The sequence below is a fragment of the Heterodontus francisci genome, chromosome 14, assembly GCF_036365525.1.
Source record: "Heterodontus francisci isolate sHetFra1 chromosome 14, sHetFra1.hap1, whole genome shotgun sequence".
NCBI lineage: Eukaryota > Metazoa > Chordata > Chondrichthyes > Heterodontiformes > Heterodontidae > Heterodontus > Heterodontus francisci.
The window spans coordinates 57,367,216-57,386,347 of NC_090384.1; the positions used below are offsets into that span (position 1 = coordinate 57,367,216).

Genomic DNA, 19,132 nt, shown 5'->3' on the forward strand with positions numbered 1-19,132 from the left:
AAAGCAGCCTTTGAAGAAAAGGTAGAAATCATAAAAATAAATGCCACTGGCATTGAACCTGCTAACCCATGTACCTGCCTAATGAATAACAGCTTTAACCTAATCAATGTGACCATTCAAATAAGGTTGCTCTGCAGGAATGCTTCGTAGTCTCTAGTGTATGGGGATTGCGGGGGTTGGGAGGGGGGCCGGGGTTGTGAGGTAGGAGATATACAATTCATAAATGCTGTATTACAAAGCAGCACAAAAGTCAGGCACTAAACATAATACAATAAAGTTGGAGGAAGTAATGCACAGGACTTCATGCTCCCCTCCCCCCCACCCCCCAGCCCATAGCGTGTGCCTGTTTTCCTGTAAATGAGTAGAAATATATTAAAGTACTTGTGCTAATTGTACAGAGCTCTGGTTCATTCTGCAGGTTAGGGTCAAGCACTGCTGTAATATGTGTTAATGAGATTTGATTGGATCCCTGTGCTGGCCTATGAAAGCAGTTTTAAAAATTAGTAAATGTCAACTATGTCAAATACTATTTTTTTTATTCCACCCCACTGACACAGTGCTTTTATTTTTTTCCGATGCAGGTAAGAAGGACCTTTCTTGTATTGTTCTGCTGCCCCTGCCCTGGCCCCTGCCACCCACCACTGCCTGAGCTTGATAGAAATAACTCCCAATGGCAAATTTGTCATGAAAATTTGAAAATTGGTCTTTCAAGTTTTTTTCAAAAGCAGCTGGTGCAGGCTGGGGAATAAAAAAGAAACAGAATGAAGTTTGTTTAATTCCTTGTCATTGGGAGTGTGTTGAATCTTGGTGCTACATTGTATTTAATAGTTGCAGGGATGAATGGGGTGAAAGTTGTTATTATGGACTCTTTTTCCCCTCTAAACCTTGTGGCGTCAGCTTTGCCACAAATACTTTCTCAGTGAAGTCAGCCCCATTACAATAAAATGCTTTATTGTGCTTTTGGAAAGCGTCATGCACAGGAAATCACAAATATAAATTCAGAATGCACAATTCAAGGTCTGTAGAATGTATATCACTTAGACAGTCATTAGTCTGACCAAAAATGGAATTTGTTGTCTGGAAGAGCTCTTTTTTGGAGCTTGTAACTCTTGGAATAATTGGTAACTAAAATAGTGTATTGGAACATTAATTATATTAGACTGGTGTACAGTAGCTGTGATATGTGCTTTTTTGTTAAAATCTCCAAAAAAAAAGGCTCTGGTAAGCTTGTCTTCAAGACATCAGCTTTTTATACAAAATTAATATTTTACTAGTCGAGCCTTAAAATCATTAGTGAAAGTTACTGACCTGTTAGCGAACTCCCACATTTAGTGTGACGACGCATAGTCCATTTGTGAGGCCATAAAATAATAAGACATTTCTATGTGGCTGCAGAACACAAGTTATTAAAGTTTAATTTACTTTTTCATGCCAGAGTACACAGCAATGCAACCTCTGCATGCCATGTGTTTTATCATTAAGACATTAAAGTAGCATCTTCAGAGCTCTACAATATACTGTGCCTAGCTGGTAGGTAATAATTATTGTAAATTTATCCAAAAACATTTGGAAATGCTGAAAATAACAACTAATACGCAGATACTAAATGAGAGAGAAAAAGAGACACAGTGTAATACAAAGATAGAGAAAAAAATCAAAAACTTGAGAAATGGAAAGAGATACAACCTGTAAGAGAAGCAGTAAGACACAGGCAGAATGAAACACAGAGAATTAAACAGGCTGAGAAATATAAAAGCATTATAGTTAGTAGGACAAATAGTGAGACAGATAACATAAGACACAGAAAGATGGAAAGAGGCATTGAAACAAGGCAGAGCTATAGAAACAGAAGGAAGCTGAATGTAATACAGGCAATGGGATATAGAGGGTGAGACAGACAGAACAAGATACTGGAAATAGATAATGAGACAGACAGAGTAAGACTCAAACAGACAAAAAACAGACTAAGACAGAGATAGTGAGTTAGAGATTAGGAACAGAAAGAGACAGTGGTAATGGAAGAGTGCATATTGCATTGTTGGCTCCACCTTGATCTTCAGAAATGGAATGTGTTCCATTAACAGCCCATATTTGAACAGTATTAATGTTGTTATTAGCACAATCCTCAGAATGTAGCCTCAAAACAAATGTGTTGAGAATAAGCACTTAGTTCATAAAAGGGTCATATCCTGGTTCTAACTACTATTATAACATTAAGCTTACAGAACAAAAGTGAGTCAACAATGACTGTCACATGGTCATTATTAGGAGGCACTCAGGTCTGATCCATCACATAAAACTTGGATGTCCCAACATTTCGTCATTTAGTTCAGACCTCAAACCTTGCATCTCTGAATATCCAATGAGGAAACATCTAATTGTCCTATATATTTTTAAGTCATTGAGCAAATCTCACAAGATACGTATGGCTAACCACCCGCCCCCACCGCACCCCACCCCCCAATTTCTCCATGAATATATATTAGTCCATTTTGATGAAAATCTCTTCTCTGCGCTGACAGTGACCTTATTAAAAGATTTTTACCAAGTTTCCAGTGGACATGCACCCACAGCACAGAATTATCCACAATTATGCTCAGACTGCTGTGGGTGTGAGAAATGGAAATGTCACACTCATGCAGTTGGGATTACTTTCCTGAGGTTGTGATTAAGGTATGTTGCTGGGGTTAAGGTATATTGCTTGGATAAAGTAAACTTTGCATCTAATATGTGAGCACTCAATAGCACCATTCAGTACCAAAGATAGAAATGTATTCCATTTGCAACACCGAGACCCTAATCTTGATAAGCACATATTCTACCATACAGTGTCTTATTTTGACTTTCCCTTCATTAGTAGTGGTCTTATCACTCAGAGCACTATTGCCTGTGGTAGTTATACACATTTGTTTGTTTCAAGCAGTAAATTCCTTCCTCAGAAAACAAATATACAAGAGTATAGTAATGCACTCAGTTCTGCTTGTTGTGAAATTTATGTTTAGATTTCCTCATCAATGCCAGACAAAACTATTAGATCAACGGGTGTAATTCAGATTTCCTTACAAGGGTATCTTTGAAATAACTGGGCACTTGTACAAAAGGGAGGAGTGAGAAGAGGATGTGTTTGAACCAGGAAATGATTGGAACCCCAAGAGATGGCTGCTCCAGGCCAACCGTATTTGACCTCAAACCTCGCAATTTGCAATCTAATTTTCTTATATCACATTCTTCCAGGCATGGTAGTATCCATGAAGTTTCCAGATTCTGTTTCTAAAATAACACTTCCTACTATTTCCTACATATAAGACATCATTTTCTTTGAGCTCAAGGATCAACATTACGCTGGGGGAGTCTGGAGGTGCTGGTGGTAGGGAAGAAATCCATGGCATACGGTTGTATCATGAAATATTTCCATGGCAGATAATTACTAGTGATCATTTTGAAGAGACCTTGAGGGTTTAAGAATGCTTTTGCAGAATATCATTACTCTGGTGTATTCCCAGAACAGATTTCTCTTGCTCTTATTGCAGCAGCAACATGCCACATTTTGTTGGATCCCCATACAGTTGAGTCTAATTGGGGTTAAGTAAACTCTATTAAGGACTTTGACTTGGATCAATCTTAACCTCACATTTACTGATGCTAGAGTAATTGACTTACATATACCTTTCCATATCTCAGCATACAGATCAATAGCAAGGTCCTTAGCCCATACCTGACAAAGTGCCTTTGCACATGTGTCAGTTTTTTCCCCAATGAGAAATTTATAGAGCAGTGAAACAAAGTGCTCACTCCTCTGATTAGCTATGGATAGTTTTTATAATTCCCTCAAAATAGGTGGGCAATTTAAGTAATCTCCGCCATGCCATTTTTATAGCAGCACTCAACTGGAGATATATGAATCTTTGATCATATAATTTAGTTTGTGCCAGACATGATTCAAGAGTGCAAGTAAACTCTCAATTAACCCAATTTTTGCCTCTGCCCATTCTTTCCAATTGATAGCCTTGCTCTGTGATAAAATTAAGATTATGAAAATAGTGCCTTATAAACAATACCTCCAAGTCTGGGGCACATAATTTAGGCAGACATTCTAGTGCAGTGTTGAGGGACTGCTGTATTATTGAGATGCGTCTGTCGGATGAAACTTTAAACTAAAACCTCATCTACTTTTACAAGGGATCCAAGATACCATGGTACTATTCAAAGGTATCAAAGATGTTCCAGTGTCCTTTTCTTGATTAACACTTCCAAAAAATAAATAACTGGTTAATCATTCATTGTTGTTAATGGGATCTTAATAGATTGTTATGACCAGGTGAGAAAGGTGTCTAGGGGTCCCTCTCGGCCTTCACCTGGTCTTACTGTAACAGGATTTAATTTTTAAACACACCGTGTTTTAACTCCCCCTTGATGAATCCTTGTTCACCGCTTTCCAATATAAGGCAAAGATTTGAGCACAAACAGGCTTTCTTGGGTTTAAAGAAGAAAAGTGAAATTTATTAAAACTTAAACTTAAACTCTAATTCAGTTAATGCCTATGGATACACGTCACGCCCCACGCTAGCATGCAAATAGAGACAGAAAAGAGCAGAAAAAAAGATAAGTGGAGAGGTTTGAGGCAATCTCTGAAGAGGAGTTTTTGTTACTGTGCTTCGAGCTCGCTGTATTCCTTGCTTGTAGGTAGATCTTGCTTTTCGTTGGGGCCCAGTATTCTTCTTAAACCTTGTTCACTGTAGGAGACTTTTCTCTCTCAGGACTCATATGTCTTCAATGGATTCCAAAGCTGGTGAGAACGAGATGACAGCAGACAGGATCTCAGTCCAAGATCAAAGAACTTTCTGAATTCAAACACTGTTTCTCCAATTTAAAACTTCTCTAGTTGGCCAGCAGGTGGTCACGTGACTGACTGGTTTGACCAGGTCTCTTCTGTGTATTGGGAGCATCTTAGCAGTCAACCTGGAATGCTAGCTTCTCCACCTTCAATGCCTGGCAATCAAAAGTCCATTGTGGATTAAATTGGAGCAGGGAGTGGCCCCTTTGTCCCTTCTAAGTACTGTCTGTTACAATGTAAATGTCTTTCCAGTCAAGGGTCTAGTGTTTTTTTTTAAAGGCAAGTTCTTTCTTTACTCCAGTAACAGTTTAAAAATCCATCTTCATGTGGTGAAATTAATGTGCCTCATTCTTGGCAGGTGGGGGCCTGCATGACAGTATGCCACATTTGCCTCACTGTCAACAGTCAGTACACTTCAAAGTGATTAATTAATTGGATGTCAAGTGCATTGAGATATTTCTGAGAGATACAATAACATGCTACCTAGGTTCTTTTTCCTTTGAAATATGCCCACAGCAATAGCCAATGATGCAACATGTAAAGCCAACTAAGGCTATTACCAATGGGACTAGACAAGAAATGAATGATGTCATAGCATGAAGAGGTCAAGCTTGGAATGTACACTAATTCCTCAATAGACAGTCAACTATGCCATTTTCCCCAATGCTAGGTGGGGGAGGTACTCAAAGAGAAATTATCATAACCAATATGATACACAGTGCTTATAAGGGTAGAGTAATCCCCAAAATGGAGTGTTCTTTGCAGGCATTAACTTCTATCGAGTGAACACAGCAGGGAATTTAAAAAGTTTTTAAAATGTTTTAAAATTAAACACTGGCAAGCCATTTCTATTATTATTTGTTAATGTTGTAAAACTGTTAAATCAGAACATATCACTGTTATCATGTTTACTGTGCCCCCGAGAGCCATTTTGCAATTGCAGAGCAGACAACATAGAAAGCCAGCAGAGTAGATGCTCAGAGTGTGCATGGTCATTATCACCACAACATCATTAAATATTGTTGCTGGCACGAGAAAGGAGAAGAAGGAAACATGGATTTTACACCTTATTTTCAAGCAGTTACATTTGCACAGAAGACATTAATAACGCCATTTAAGGAAAGAAACATTTCTCTGGTTGGAAGCCCAGTGTTCTAGTACTGTAGCTACTGAGCAGTCTTGAAGTTTTCATATTTACATGGAAAGAATCACTCAAACTCAAATTTGGCCATATTTCTTAAACAATGGCAATACACTGACTTATGAGTGAACTAAGTTAGCAGATTGTCAAATGTGGAATGAAAAACCCTCAAAATGTTAGCCAAACAAAGCTGTGAGGTAGCAGCTGGCTCCTTGTCTAATGTCTAACAGCAAAGTACTGTAGTACATTTCCTCTGCAGCTTTCAAAATATGTACGTTTCCTATCAAATAACCTCTGCAAAAATAACACTTTGCAAACTGCTTTCAGTGAATATAATGAAGAGGAGTTGCAATTTTGATCTGAACAAAAGAGCATCTCCTTATTGGCAGGATTATGTAGAATAAACGATAATGCTGTACCTCTGCTTTGAGATAGATTTTTCACCCCACGCCCACCACGCATCCCCCCCACCACCATCCCGCCCCGTAATCTTCAGGTTTTGTTAATGGTAAGCCGCATTGAGATTTAGCTCTGCACTTTGCTGGTGTTGAACATTCAAAATAGTTGAGGCTGAATTCTGATGGTATAAACTTCAGCTCTGGATAGGCAAAGAAACCTCTCAAGTTCAGATTCTGGTTTAGCCCAGAATAAATTTCACTAAAAGCCAAATTGAAAATGTGTCATCACAGATAAAGTTACAGCCTAATCCCCGGTACCCTTACTCAGACCTTGCCACAAGAAAAATCAACAAATACCACGTAATGAAAATAGCAGGCGATTAGAGACGTCAGTGAAAATAAAAATCTGTAGAGATGTAAAACAGGCTGCCGATTCCCTATCTACCCATTTTACAGTGTCACATGAAGTCAGAAGTAATGATCCCAGCACATAATTTGGAATGTATGAGATCAAGCTGACACAATATATGTAAGAGTTCACATTGAGACATCAAGAGGTTTACTATATTTTCTGCTGGTACCTTCCATAAATGACAGGTGGACTCAGTTTAACAATTTATGGCACTACTGTAAAAATACTGGTGAAAATGAAAAGACATCATCAGTACAGAAATGTACTGACCTTCCCTATCCCTCCACCCAAGTTTGTCAAAGGAACTGATTAAATGAGATCAACTTAATAGAAGGATTCAAAGGCCTAGATTTTGCAGCTATGATGATGGCAAAACTGTCAGCGGATGCCGTCATTCCACCATGAAACTGTCAGCAACTTTTTGTGTCAGCACGGTTAAACGTGGAAATCCAGAAGTTGCTGCCCATGATTTCCTGCTCCTCCACAGGGTGTGCAGTTGAAGTCCCCACAGATAGCAATCTTTAGAAATCACTGAACTGATGTAAACCTCCTCTTTTACGCTGTAACATGGCTGTTAAAACACCCAAAGAAGTTACACCTTGTTAATGAGGTGTAACTGGGTTTTTAAACAGTATACTAAGTCATAGCTACTGCTGAACAACCTCTTTTGTACCTGGGAAGCTAATTTTATATTTATGTAATGTCAAAGTTTTCCATTATGATAAAATTCCATAGTTTTTAATAATTATTTTTAAAGTTTATTTATGATATTTAAGCTTATAATGAGTATGTCCCAATCTTCATTTTGCTCTCTGCAAAATTTATAAAAAGTGAAGGATAACCTGTGCATTTGACTTCCTGGTTTGCTGTCCGTGGGAATTCTTCAATGTAATGGCTGCTTACCTTGCTTGATGATATCATTGTTGCTGGACACCTGGAGACCCCTTTGACTTGGTTCCAGATTCAAATTAATTTTAGGAAAGGCGAAATCTACGCTAGATCCTTGTGGACAGCTTTTTTCGAGTTCAGCGGCAAGCACATCACTTTGCTGCTTTCTGCAAAATCCGGGCTATCATGTTACATCAGAAGTGGAGTCATGAATATGCAAAATATAGAATGACTTTAATGATGAGTGTATAATGTTTTGATAAATTTCAACCACTGCTGCCTGCCAGTAATTTGGATATTGTTAGATCATTTGTAAGGAATAGCAACAGTGTTACAAATACAGCAGGCATCTGTAAACAAATCTCTTTCTTGTTGCATTCTCATTGTGTTGAAATTGTCGGGAATTGCACAGTCAACTACTCCAACTCATGTTTCCTATTCTTTCACAAAACTGCTTAACTGACAGTCATAACAGCCCAGAACGAGCCATTTGGCTCATCAAGTCTATGCTGGCTCTCTGTAGAACAATACAGTCAGTCCCCTTCCACCGCTCTACTCCTGTAGCCTTGCAAGTTATTTACCTCAATGAATATTAAAAAGGTGCCCATCCAATTTCCTTTTGAAATCATTAATTGTCTTTGCTTCCGTCACCCTCGTAGGCAATGGGTTCCAGGTCATTATCACACATTATGTAAAAAAATGCTCTTCTTTACATTCCCCCTACATCTCTTGCCCAAATCCTTAAATCTGTGACCCCATAGTCCTTGTACCATCAGCTAATGGTAACAGCTTTTCTTTGTCTACTTTATCTAAACCTGTCATAATCTTGTACACATCTATCAGATTTCCCCTCAACCTCCTTTGCTGCAAAGAAAATAACCCCATCTTCTCCAACCTAGCCTTTTAGCTAAATTCATTCATCCCTGCAACCATTCTGTTAAATCTCCTCTGCACCCTCTTCAGGATCTTCACATCTTTCCTAAATTGTGGTGACCAGAATTGGTCACAATACTTTAGTTGTGGCCTAACCAGAGCTTTATAAAGGTTCGGCATACCTTCCCTGCTTTTGTACTCAATAGCTCTATTTATGAAGCCCAAGATCCCATATGCTTTGTTAACTACGCTCTCAATACGTCCTGCCACCTTCAAAGATCTATACACATGAACCCCCAGGTCCCTCTGCCCCTGCACACTCTCTAGAACTGTGCTATTAAGTGTCTATTGCTCCTCCCTATTGCTTCTGTCAAAATGGGCTGGATTTTACCTTAGGCGGACGGGAATTCACCACCGACTTGAAAGTTGGTGGCGAACCTGCTTCTGCCTAGCCCGGGGATCCGTCCCGCATTTTACGGGTCCCCAGGCTTTAATTGTCCCGAGGCAGGACTTCCACCCGTTTGAGGGAGGAGGTCCCGCCTCATTGAGCTGCCGGCCAATCAGCGGGCTGGCAGCTCTTAGTCCCAGCAGCGCTACCGGGAGCAGTGGCCACTGCTGGGACTGCAGCCCAGCCGACCCGAGGGAGCCTCAAAAAGGGTGTAAGTTGGGATAGCCTCACCATTTCTCCCTTAAAGACCAGCCCCTGTCCCATTACAATTTTTCCTGTCAAACTTTGGTTCCATTTTACCCTGGCTAGATGCCTCTCATCGCATTGAGGTTAGCCCTCTTCCAATTTAGAAGTTCTACTTTAGGTTGTTCCTTGCTCTTCTCTAGTACTAATCTAAACCTCATGATACAATGGTCGTTCTGACCCAGGAAAAGTCCCACAGCCACTTGGCCCACCTCATTTCCCAGCACCAGATCCAGCAATGCCTCTCTCCTAGTTGGACCAAGAACATGCTGGTCAAGGAAGTTCTCCTGAACAGATTTCAGAAATTCCTCCCCCTCCTTTCCCTTTATTCTAACATTATCCCAATTGATATTTGTGTAATTAAAATCCCCCAATATCACTACTCTATTGTACTTGCACATCTCTGTGATCTCCCTGCAGTATTGCTCCTCTATCTCTCTCTTTCTCTCACTATTTGGAGGCCTAGAGGATGTCCCCAGTAGTGTCATCTTTTTGCTTTTCAACTCTAACCAAATGCATTCTGTCTTTTCCCCCTCAAGGACATCCTCTCTTTCCAATAAATTCCCAGTACTTTTTAAAATTCTTTCGTGGGATGTGGATGTTGTGGCAAGGCCAGCATTTGTTGCCCATCCCTAATTGCCCTTGACAACTGAATGGCTTGCTAGGCCATTTCAGAGGGAAGTTAAGAGTCAACCACATTGCTGTGGATCTGGAGTTACATGTAGGCCAGACCAGGTAAGGACAGCAGATTTCTTTCCCTGAAGGACATTAGTGAACCAGATGGGTTTTTACAACAATTGATTATAGTTTCATGGCACCATTACTGAGACTAGCTTTCAATTCCAGATTTTTTTAATTAACTGAATTTATTAATTAATTGATTTTAAGTTGCACCAGCTGCCATGGTGGTATTTGTACCTACGTCCCCAAGGCATTAGCCTGGGCCTCTGGATTACAAGTTCAGTGGCATTACCACTATGCCACCACCTTCTTTTTTCCTTCCCTATCTTTTCTGTGAATATTAAGTGCCCTGTCCTCACCAATTTTAAGCCATGTTTCCATTATTGCCACTGCTCAGTCTTTCTTTCTTTCCTTTAGGACTCTCCAGCCTTTTAAAATTAAAGCTTAGCACTGCAAGGAAGGCCATTTGGTCTATCCTAGCTCATCTATCTAGAAAAACTATGCTGTGTTGTCACCATTCCCTATCCCACCCGTCAGAGCATTCAATTATTTTTTAAATGGTTCTGCAGTTTTTGTATCCACTCGCCCATGAGACAGCCAATCCTCATGTTGATCACTCTGTGTGAAGAATGTCCTGACATCAGTCCTGAATTTTCTTTTTGTTGGTTTGAACTTGTACTTCCATTGAGCTATTGCCATGGTTTAACTTGTAGTAATGTTCTGGATATACCTTTTCTGTATTGACTATTACTCCTAATCACTGTTACTTACTTCATCTCATCTCTTTAACTCTTTTCAACCTTGGTGATTTCCCGCACTATGGACTTTGATTTTTTACATAGGTTTTTCAATAAAATCTGGTAAGCCTCATTAACCTAACTTAGAACATAACAGTTTTGGCTTTGTCAAAAGAAACAAATAGCTTGTGTAGGTCTAGCTACCTTGTTTAATGCAGCTCAACTGTTTCACACATGTTTAGATTCCTGAGGGCAGGAAAATAGCTGGAAAACAAGTTGCCAAAAAAATATTAAGGTGAAATTGGAATCTCTACAAACCTATGTGGAAACTTATAGTAAAAGACAGAAAACAACCATGTCATTAAAAAGTAGAAGAAATCACCATGTATTATATCACCAAAGTGATTAAGAAAAATGCTTCTCCTTGTTTCCATTCTTGATCTAGACACAAAAGGGCAATTTTACCCCCTTTCTTCCCATAGAGAAGGCCACTGTTTCCTTCAATGGCAAGACTTAGAATTCACTGTACAGGAAGATCATAGGAGTGACCAGATGCCCTACAAGCCTACAGTACGGCACTTTATAGCATCAGGTATTTGTGCCACTGTTGGCTAGGACAAAATATTAATGCACTAAAGATTTGACTGCATTATCTGCCACTAAATCCTGCACATTTTTTTAACCTATCATGAACTTCAAACCTGTACCAGATGGAAAAGTTAGAGCCACATTATCTATATAGTATCCGTGCTATTGATTCTGGTTCAGAAAAAACATTAATGATATAAACCTAGCCACATGATCAATGAGCTGGTGTCTGTAATGATTGTGAAAATTCTTACTTTTGATTTTCAGGAGTTATTTTTGGATAGAAAGTAAAGTATTACAGAAAATGAACAGAATTATCATTATATTATATCACAGAAGGAGTTATACCAGTAGTTTGTGCATTTGAGGGAGTCTAAGGACATTGGTTCAGAAAATATTCTCTATGGATGCACAATGTGAGAGTATCTCTCATGTTAGGAACAGAAAACTTTTTGCTAAGCCACCTGTTGTGCCCAATTGCAACTGAACCCTGAATGCACACTTTGTTCAGCCTTCATAAATAACTGGTTACCTCAAGCTGGTGGCTCTTGAAGACACACGTGTCTGATCTTATTAGGAGTGGCACTTTTAAGGTTATATTTCCAACCATTGATAGAGAAAATGCTCTAAATTTGCTTAAAATTGCTCCAGATCATTGTGTGCTCAGGAGCTACTGAGACTCTGCTGCTGCAACACATGGAGCTGCTCCATTAAGAGAATCATTAATGGATCTGTTTGCCACAGCACAGTCTTTTTAAGCAGCTGCTTTATGCTTGGAAACTAGCTAAATAAATACATTGAAGTCCCAAATGTGCCCTTGTCAATGGGAAATCTAAATGAATACAGCTAGAATGCTACTGCGTCAATCATTACATCCCACAAATAGGCAGAAAAAGGGCCACAAATACTCACTTCAGGCTGTCCGAAGCCCTGGCAGTACACCTTGTTAGCAGCAGCACAGTGGCGCACAACAAAAAATACAGCAAAAATATAATTTGCGAATTACAGTTTTGTGCACTTAGCGCACTTGAGAAAATAGAACATTTTGTAAAAATCTACACTTAACAGTGAGATGATGAGAGTAATCACAGTAATAGGACAAGCCTTTCTTGAGTTATTCTATGCGCACCCGAACCTTGCAGGTCACTAAAAGTGGTTGAAAGTCAAAGGCAATGAATAAGACTCATTCTCTGTCAGTGCTTTATTGTCAATCATTTCATTTAAATTGTAATTCCAAATGACCCTACCTGTACTTTCAATTCATGGTACTTACAAAAAGATCATTAGTTTGGCTATTTTTTAATGAGGGAAATTGACCTGAAACTATCCAGCAGCTTTTGTAGGGATTTTATTTTAAAGCAAAATTCATTTAAGTTAGAGACTCCTGGCAATTGCCAAATTTATTTTGAGAAATTTGGGGTTTTCGCAATATTCCTCTTATCTATCACCTTCTGTCCCCTTCTCCCACTCGTCTCGTTTTGCCTCTTCTTTTCACTCCCCTTTGTTTCTTTTCATCTTACATTTTCTCCTTTTTGAATCATCTCTCTGTATTGAATTATGTAGGACATTGAAAACATTGAATGACAGCAACTTCAGAAGGCCCTCTCATCTTGTACCAGGTTGAAGCAATTATACAAGTAAATCTCAGCCCACAAATGTCACAAATTGTAAAATGTTGATCTTTAGCCAAAATGTTGCTAATCAAGAATGGGAGGGTTATGTTTTAAAGTAGTGCCAGAAAATCATTAAAATTCCAGAATCTGATCAGGTTAGAACAAGAACTAGAAATAAGTAGATTTTTCAAATGGGATTGAGTATTCTACAATTTAGTGACTCCCTGTTACAGGTATTCTCATAAAGAAGTAAAAATATTTAAACACCACCCCCCACCCCCCACCCCCCATACTGCCTAGCTGGTTAAATAAAATACTGCTTGGTATAATAGCAAACTGTACAAAGCAGAAGGCTGTAGATTTGATCCCCAGCTTATCTCAGCCAAGGACAGCAGTTGGGTGCAAATAAAAGATGCAAAGGAAAAGGGGAGTGAAGTGAAGAGGCAAAATCAGACAAGTGGGAGAAGGCTGCTGCAGGTGACAGCTAAGAGGAATATTGCAAAAAAAACTTAATTCCTGATTATTATCCAGAAATGGTTGCTGGAAAGTGTGGGCATTGGGAAAGGAGAATAGAACTGCGCTTAGAACCAATGCGCAACATAGTCCAACGGCCTGCTGGCCCCTCACTGCCCATGTTCACAGGCCAAGACTTGGGAGATGTACCTACTTGAGAAGGGTACCAATGTGCTGAAGTTGCTCATGGATCCACACCCCAGCAGCAGAATGTTCCTCTAAGCTTGGGGGAGATGAATATAACACTAGTCTTGGGACTAATTAGCTGGATGTTTGTTGATGATGGATACTGTAACAGTTAATGATATTGTCTTTGTAGCAGTCTCCTTGTTCAGTATGAGTGAAGAAGACTTGGCTTCATGCATGGGATTGAAATATCTGGTGAAAGTACTGATTTCCCCAAAGGATTTCATTAATATTTAATATTGTTCTTTTAAGGATTCATTATTCATACACATGATGAATGCATATTCATGAAAAATTGCAAAATAATTTCTAATGTACCCTCCAAGATTACTTTTAAGTAAAAATGAATGCTGAGAGCCACTTGCATATGTTATATGAAATAGACTGCTATTTGTACTCCTAAATTATAATAATTTTGCACCAACCATATGGAGTTCTGAGTTGGTTGGCAGGATAAAACTAAAATGAATCATGTAACATTATGATCATGGGATGGGAAAAAACTGCTGTGACTCCAATGAGTGGTCATTTGGTAAATGTTCTGCCCAGTGCAGCATTGAGTCGTTGGACTAGGAGGTTCCTAAGTCTGATACTAGTCTATATTGAGTTAGCCGATTTCAATTTGGTTGTTGTAATGGCTTCCCTACAATTTGCTTCTCTACACCTGCCTAAGGATGGAAACATCAGCTAGAGTTCCTGATACAGCTTGATATTCAGTGAACACTGCTGAAAAAGCATGTGTGTGAATACTGCATAATGGAAGGTACCTTGCCTAAGTAGCTATTATTCATGCTTGAGCCTAAATTATCAGTAAGCTATTTGGCCATTTGAACCATTGCAGCCAAACCCAATTTTGCCTTCACTCAATGTCTACAATTTCTAGCCTCACTGAATAGCGATGAGAAGTATAATCCTGGATGATTTCTCTAACTCTACATGCTACAGAGGCACCCAGGCCAATATTAGCAGCAATTATTTCAATATTTCAAGATTATAAAAGCAAAGATTATTTTTCCAATCTATTAGCCATTTTTACTTCAACAACCTTACACAGTGATGGCACCTTATTTTAAAAATCTATAATTTTATTTCATTCCTCTTATAAAAAAACTAAGAGGAAGAAAATATCTGTAAGAGACACGGAAAATGGACAGAGACACTGAGGGTGCAGCGGGAACTAAGGGTGGAAATAGCAGTGACACCGGCCAAAATCTGCCAATTCTCCTTAGATGCAGGGGATAGTGTCAGAGGACTGGAGAACTGCAAATGTTACACCTTTATTTAAAATTGAGCCATGATAAAATTAGCGGTTACTTGGATCCGGTGGTTTGATTAAGGAAAGCCAGCGTGGATTTGCTCAGGGTAAATGGTGTTTAACCAACTTGATTGAGTTTTTTGATGAGGTAACAGAAAGAGTTAATGAGGATAATGCAGTTGATGTGGTATATATGTACTTCCAAAAAGCATTTGATAAGGTGCCACATTTGATACATTTTGGTAGGAAGAGCGAAGAGAGGCAATATAAAATAAAGGGTACAATTCCAAAAGGGGTGCAGAAACAGAGAGATCTGTTGGTATATATGCACAAATAGTTGAAAGTGCCAGAGCAGGTTGAGAAAGTGGTTAAAAAGGCATATGGATCCTGAGTTTTATAAATAGAGGCTTAGAGTACAAAACCAAGGAAGTTATGATGAAACTTTATAAAATACTAGTTTGGTCTCAACTGGAGTATTCTGCCCAATTCTGAGCACTGCACTTTAGGAAGGATGTGAAGGCATTAGAGAAGATGCAGAAAAGATTTGTGTGAATGGTTTCAGGATAAAGGACTTCAGTTGCTTGGATGGATTGGAGAAGCTGGGTCTGTTTTCCTTAGAGGGAGAAGGTTGGGAGGAGGTCTGATTGAGGTATTCAAAATCATGAGGGGTCTAGACAGAGTAGATAGGAAGAAACTGTTGCCTTTGGCGGGAGGGTTGAGAACCAGAACACCAGTTTTTAAGGTGATTGGGAAAAGAAATAATGGTGACATGAGAAAAACTTTTTTGTGCAGTGAGTGGTTAGGATCTGGAATACACTGTCTGAGAGTGTGATGGAGGCAGATTCAATCATGGTCTTTCAAAGGGAATCGGATAAGCACCTTGAGAGAAAAAGCTTGCAGGGCTATGGGAAAGGGGAGGGGAATGGGACTAAGTGAGTTGTTCTTGCAGAGAGTTGGTACAGCCACATTGGGCTGAATGACCTCCTTCTTTGCTGTAACCATTCTATGGTTCTATTATTCTATTGTGATTAGCCATAGATTGGGTGTTAAGCCATAGTTATTAAGATTACCTTTTGATGTTAAATTGGGTAAGTACTCCACTATTGGACAAATTACATTAAAACAATATTCTTAATACACGCAAAGTCCAATTAAACTTTATTCCACCTGTTCCGTTATGATTCATTTAACGCGTTAGAAGGTTTTTTTTAAACCTGCCTAAAACTATATGACTACAATTCAATGGGCAGCAGGAACAGCTGAAATACAACCCACCTTGAGCACAAAATGGCTGTTGTAGAATAATTGGGTTGGTGTGATCAGAATAGGAGTAAAGGAAGTGGTTTTATTGCAAATTTTTGCATTACATGTATGTGCAAATGCAGGGCTGTATTTAATGCGGCCGTCGAAGGCAGGTATGGTGGTGTGGGGGGACAAAGTATCACATCGGAACTGTCCGCCAGGAAACCAAGCATCATGAGACCGGTTCCGGATTTTGTCATAAGCAGGAAAGCACCATGGTGGCAATGCTGCCTCAAAGACACAGGCAGCTATTGTAAATTGCTGAACTTCTGTTTTAAATGCATTTAAATATAATTAATCCCGACTTAATGATTGGCCTTCGATTTTGTGAATGGTAGGCGGCACTCAAGTGCCTTCAGGTTCACAATCATTAAAATTTGACGGCACCATAGGTGAAAGGCCACATTGCTGCGATGGGGAGGCAGCCTTGAGCATTACCTTGAGGTAGGGGAAGATGGGGGGTTCAGAGGCCACTGTCGCTTCCTTTCTAGTTGTGTTCCCTGTTTTGTAACTAGCTGCAATGTGCGCTAGTGTCCATGGGAGACCATATGTTAACAAGACTTCTCATCACATTGGCATGTTAATGAGGGCTGCGGTCACATTGGCTTGCTCTAAGAGGGAAGGGGGGAGTCAGCAGCTCACAATTAAGGCTTTCAGACAATGATGGCTAATGATTTGCACAAAATAACTTTTAATTAATCACTACATTACATATTTCCTATACCCGTGGGACCCAAAGTGTGGCTAGGTGATCTTCTTAATACGTTTGTGAGAGCTCCTACACGGTGTGATCCCTGCAGCAGCAACTGGGCTGGAGGTAGGCTACTGATCAAGCTACCCATTGGTCTGTGATGATCCATTTGCTTGAGGCCTGGAAAGCCCCGGCCGCCTGAGGATTTCCTGTGCAGGTGCAGGACTCTCCTCAGGCATCATGGCTGCTGGAGCTGGGCTCACTGGCAGAGAGGCTGAGGAGCCGATGTCCACACTCGGTGCTCCCTGAGGGGAGCCACCAGATATGGATGGCAGCCTCTCCCCTTCCCTTTGAAGGCTCACTTGAACCTCCCTGCGCACCTGAGAAGGATGACGAGCTGGCGAAGTTTCCAGGCTCATGGCCAAGGAGATGGTGTGCAGGCCTGTGAGCATCCGTGGGATCTGGTTCTCCATGAAGGTCGCCAACCTCTTGATGGAAGAAGACATGCACACATGCCTGAGTTGGCAGCAGTCATGGCATGGATGGATTCCTCCATTGTCCGCTCATGGCTGCGCATGGCCTCTGGCATCACTGCCAGATGTTGCCTTACCTCTCTCTGAAATTCCAGCATGCCCTGTGCTGTTGACACCAGAGGCTTGTCATGAGCCTGGGGCTTAGTGTGGGCTGGGCACCCACAGTCCTCCGACTCTCGGAGGTCTTGGCTCCAGCCTCAGTCAGCTTCTCGGGTGCGTGTGTGGTGCTCTCACCAGCTTGTGACCCTGATTCTACAGTTGAGAGGAAACCCACCGAGGTGAAAGTATCTGCACTGGTGGAAGATACAGGAGCGTCATGGGAAGGTGCATCCTCTGAGTAATCCTTCCCCTCAGAGGTTGACAGCTGTCCCTTTGTGGCTGCAGTCTCCTGCACATGCCGACATGCATGAGAGAACACAAACATGTGGGTTCAGCTATGCAGATTTTCTCATAACAACCATGTGTGATGTGAGACTCCAATATTAATGAGTATTTCAATGGAAGCCAATCCTCACTCTCTTGTGCAGGGCCTCGTCCCCGTCCAAAATTGCACAGCCGCTCTGGGTTCCCATCAGTTCCAAGGCCTCTTCCGTGTCAATGGACACAAATCAAGGACTCCTCAACCAGTCCAGGTTGTCTCCTTCCTAATGTGGGTCCTCTTGTCCTGCAAGAGGAAGGATGGAAAGATGAGCATGGCAGTGAGATCAACATAACAGTTCTGCTAGTGTCAGCCCCTCGTCCCCTACTGGGGGAACTGATATCTCTCATGTTGTCACACATTGTCAGGGGAGTGAAGGGATGTGAACTATGAAGGAAGGTGGCCTATGGCCGAGATGCAGCCATGCATCTGTCCGAATGAGGTAATACCCGAGCCCCTCTGCCATCACTGTCGTAGTGCTACCCTCACCATGTCATACACACTCCCACATAGCCACTTGCACCCCACCAAAAATGAGAGAGTTATGGAGCATTCACCTTGGCCAAACGCAAGAGGTCATTGACCCTTTTTCGACACTCGGCCCAGTTCCGATGGGTGACCCCACGGCTGCTGACCTCCTCTGCAATCTCCACCCAGGCCTGCTTGGTCAGGTGGGAGGACCACTTCTTGCCATCGTTGGAGAAGAGAATCTCCCACCTTTCCGTTGGAGCCTGGAGGAGAATCTGCAGTCTTGCCTTGGCCATTCTGTGCTGTCCTCCTAGGGGGTTGGGGAGTCCATTAATCAGTTTTCACCAGTCAAATGAAAGCTGCCATTGACTCTCAGGCAGGACTGAATGCAGGCCTGGCGTTGGAACCTGCTCCGGAGTCATCTGATGCCATAATCGACGACTCTCCTTCCGCCCCCACTACGTCACTGGGGGGGCCCCACACCTCCACTATGCAAAATGGCCACCTGCCGCGTGATCGCCCATGTGATGGATGGGAACGACAACCATTTTCAGGCCCTCTGCTGAGACCGGTGGCGGGGTCATTAAATTCAGCCCACAGTGTGGCTGCTCTTGACTATCTAAATTGTCAATGAGTTGATAACATCAAGGAGAATGGCCCTGATGCTCTGGAGTCAATTACTCAAGCACATGAAAACATCATTACACATACATGGAGTGGGCGTGTGTCTGGCAATGCAGTGTGAATTGTGCACACTATAGAAAGGAGTGAGTCATGGCAGCAGCCAGGGAAACCAGCCAGTAAAAGTAAAATAACATTCGAAACACTTCCTCTGTCTGAGTCTTTTTCATTAATCGACTAAATAACCAGCTATTTTGGTCTGAGCTGAAATTGAACATTTGTGACAACA

General features: G+C 41.0%; 1 protein-coding gene across 14 annotated transcripts in view; it reads left to right on the forward strand.

Moving 5' to 3' along the window:
* The window catches only part of sox6 (SRY-box transcription factor 6), a 720,990-nt gene that overhangs the window by 50,724 nt on the left and 651,134 nt on the right, over nt 1-19,132 (forward strand). The window lies entirely within an intron of this gene.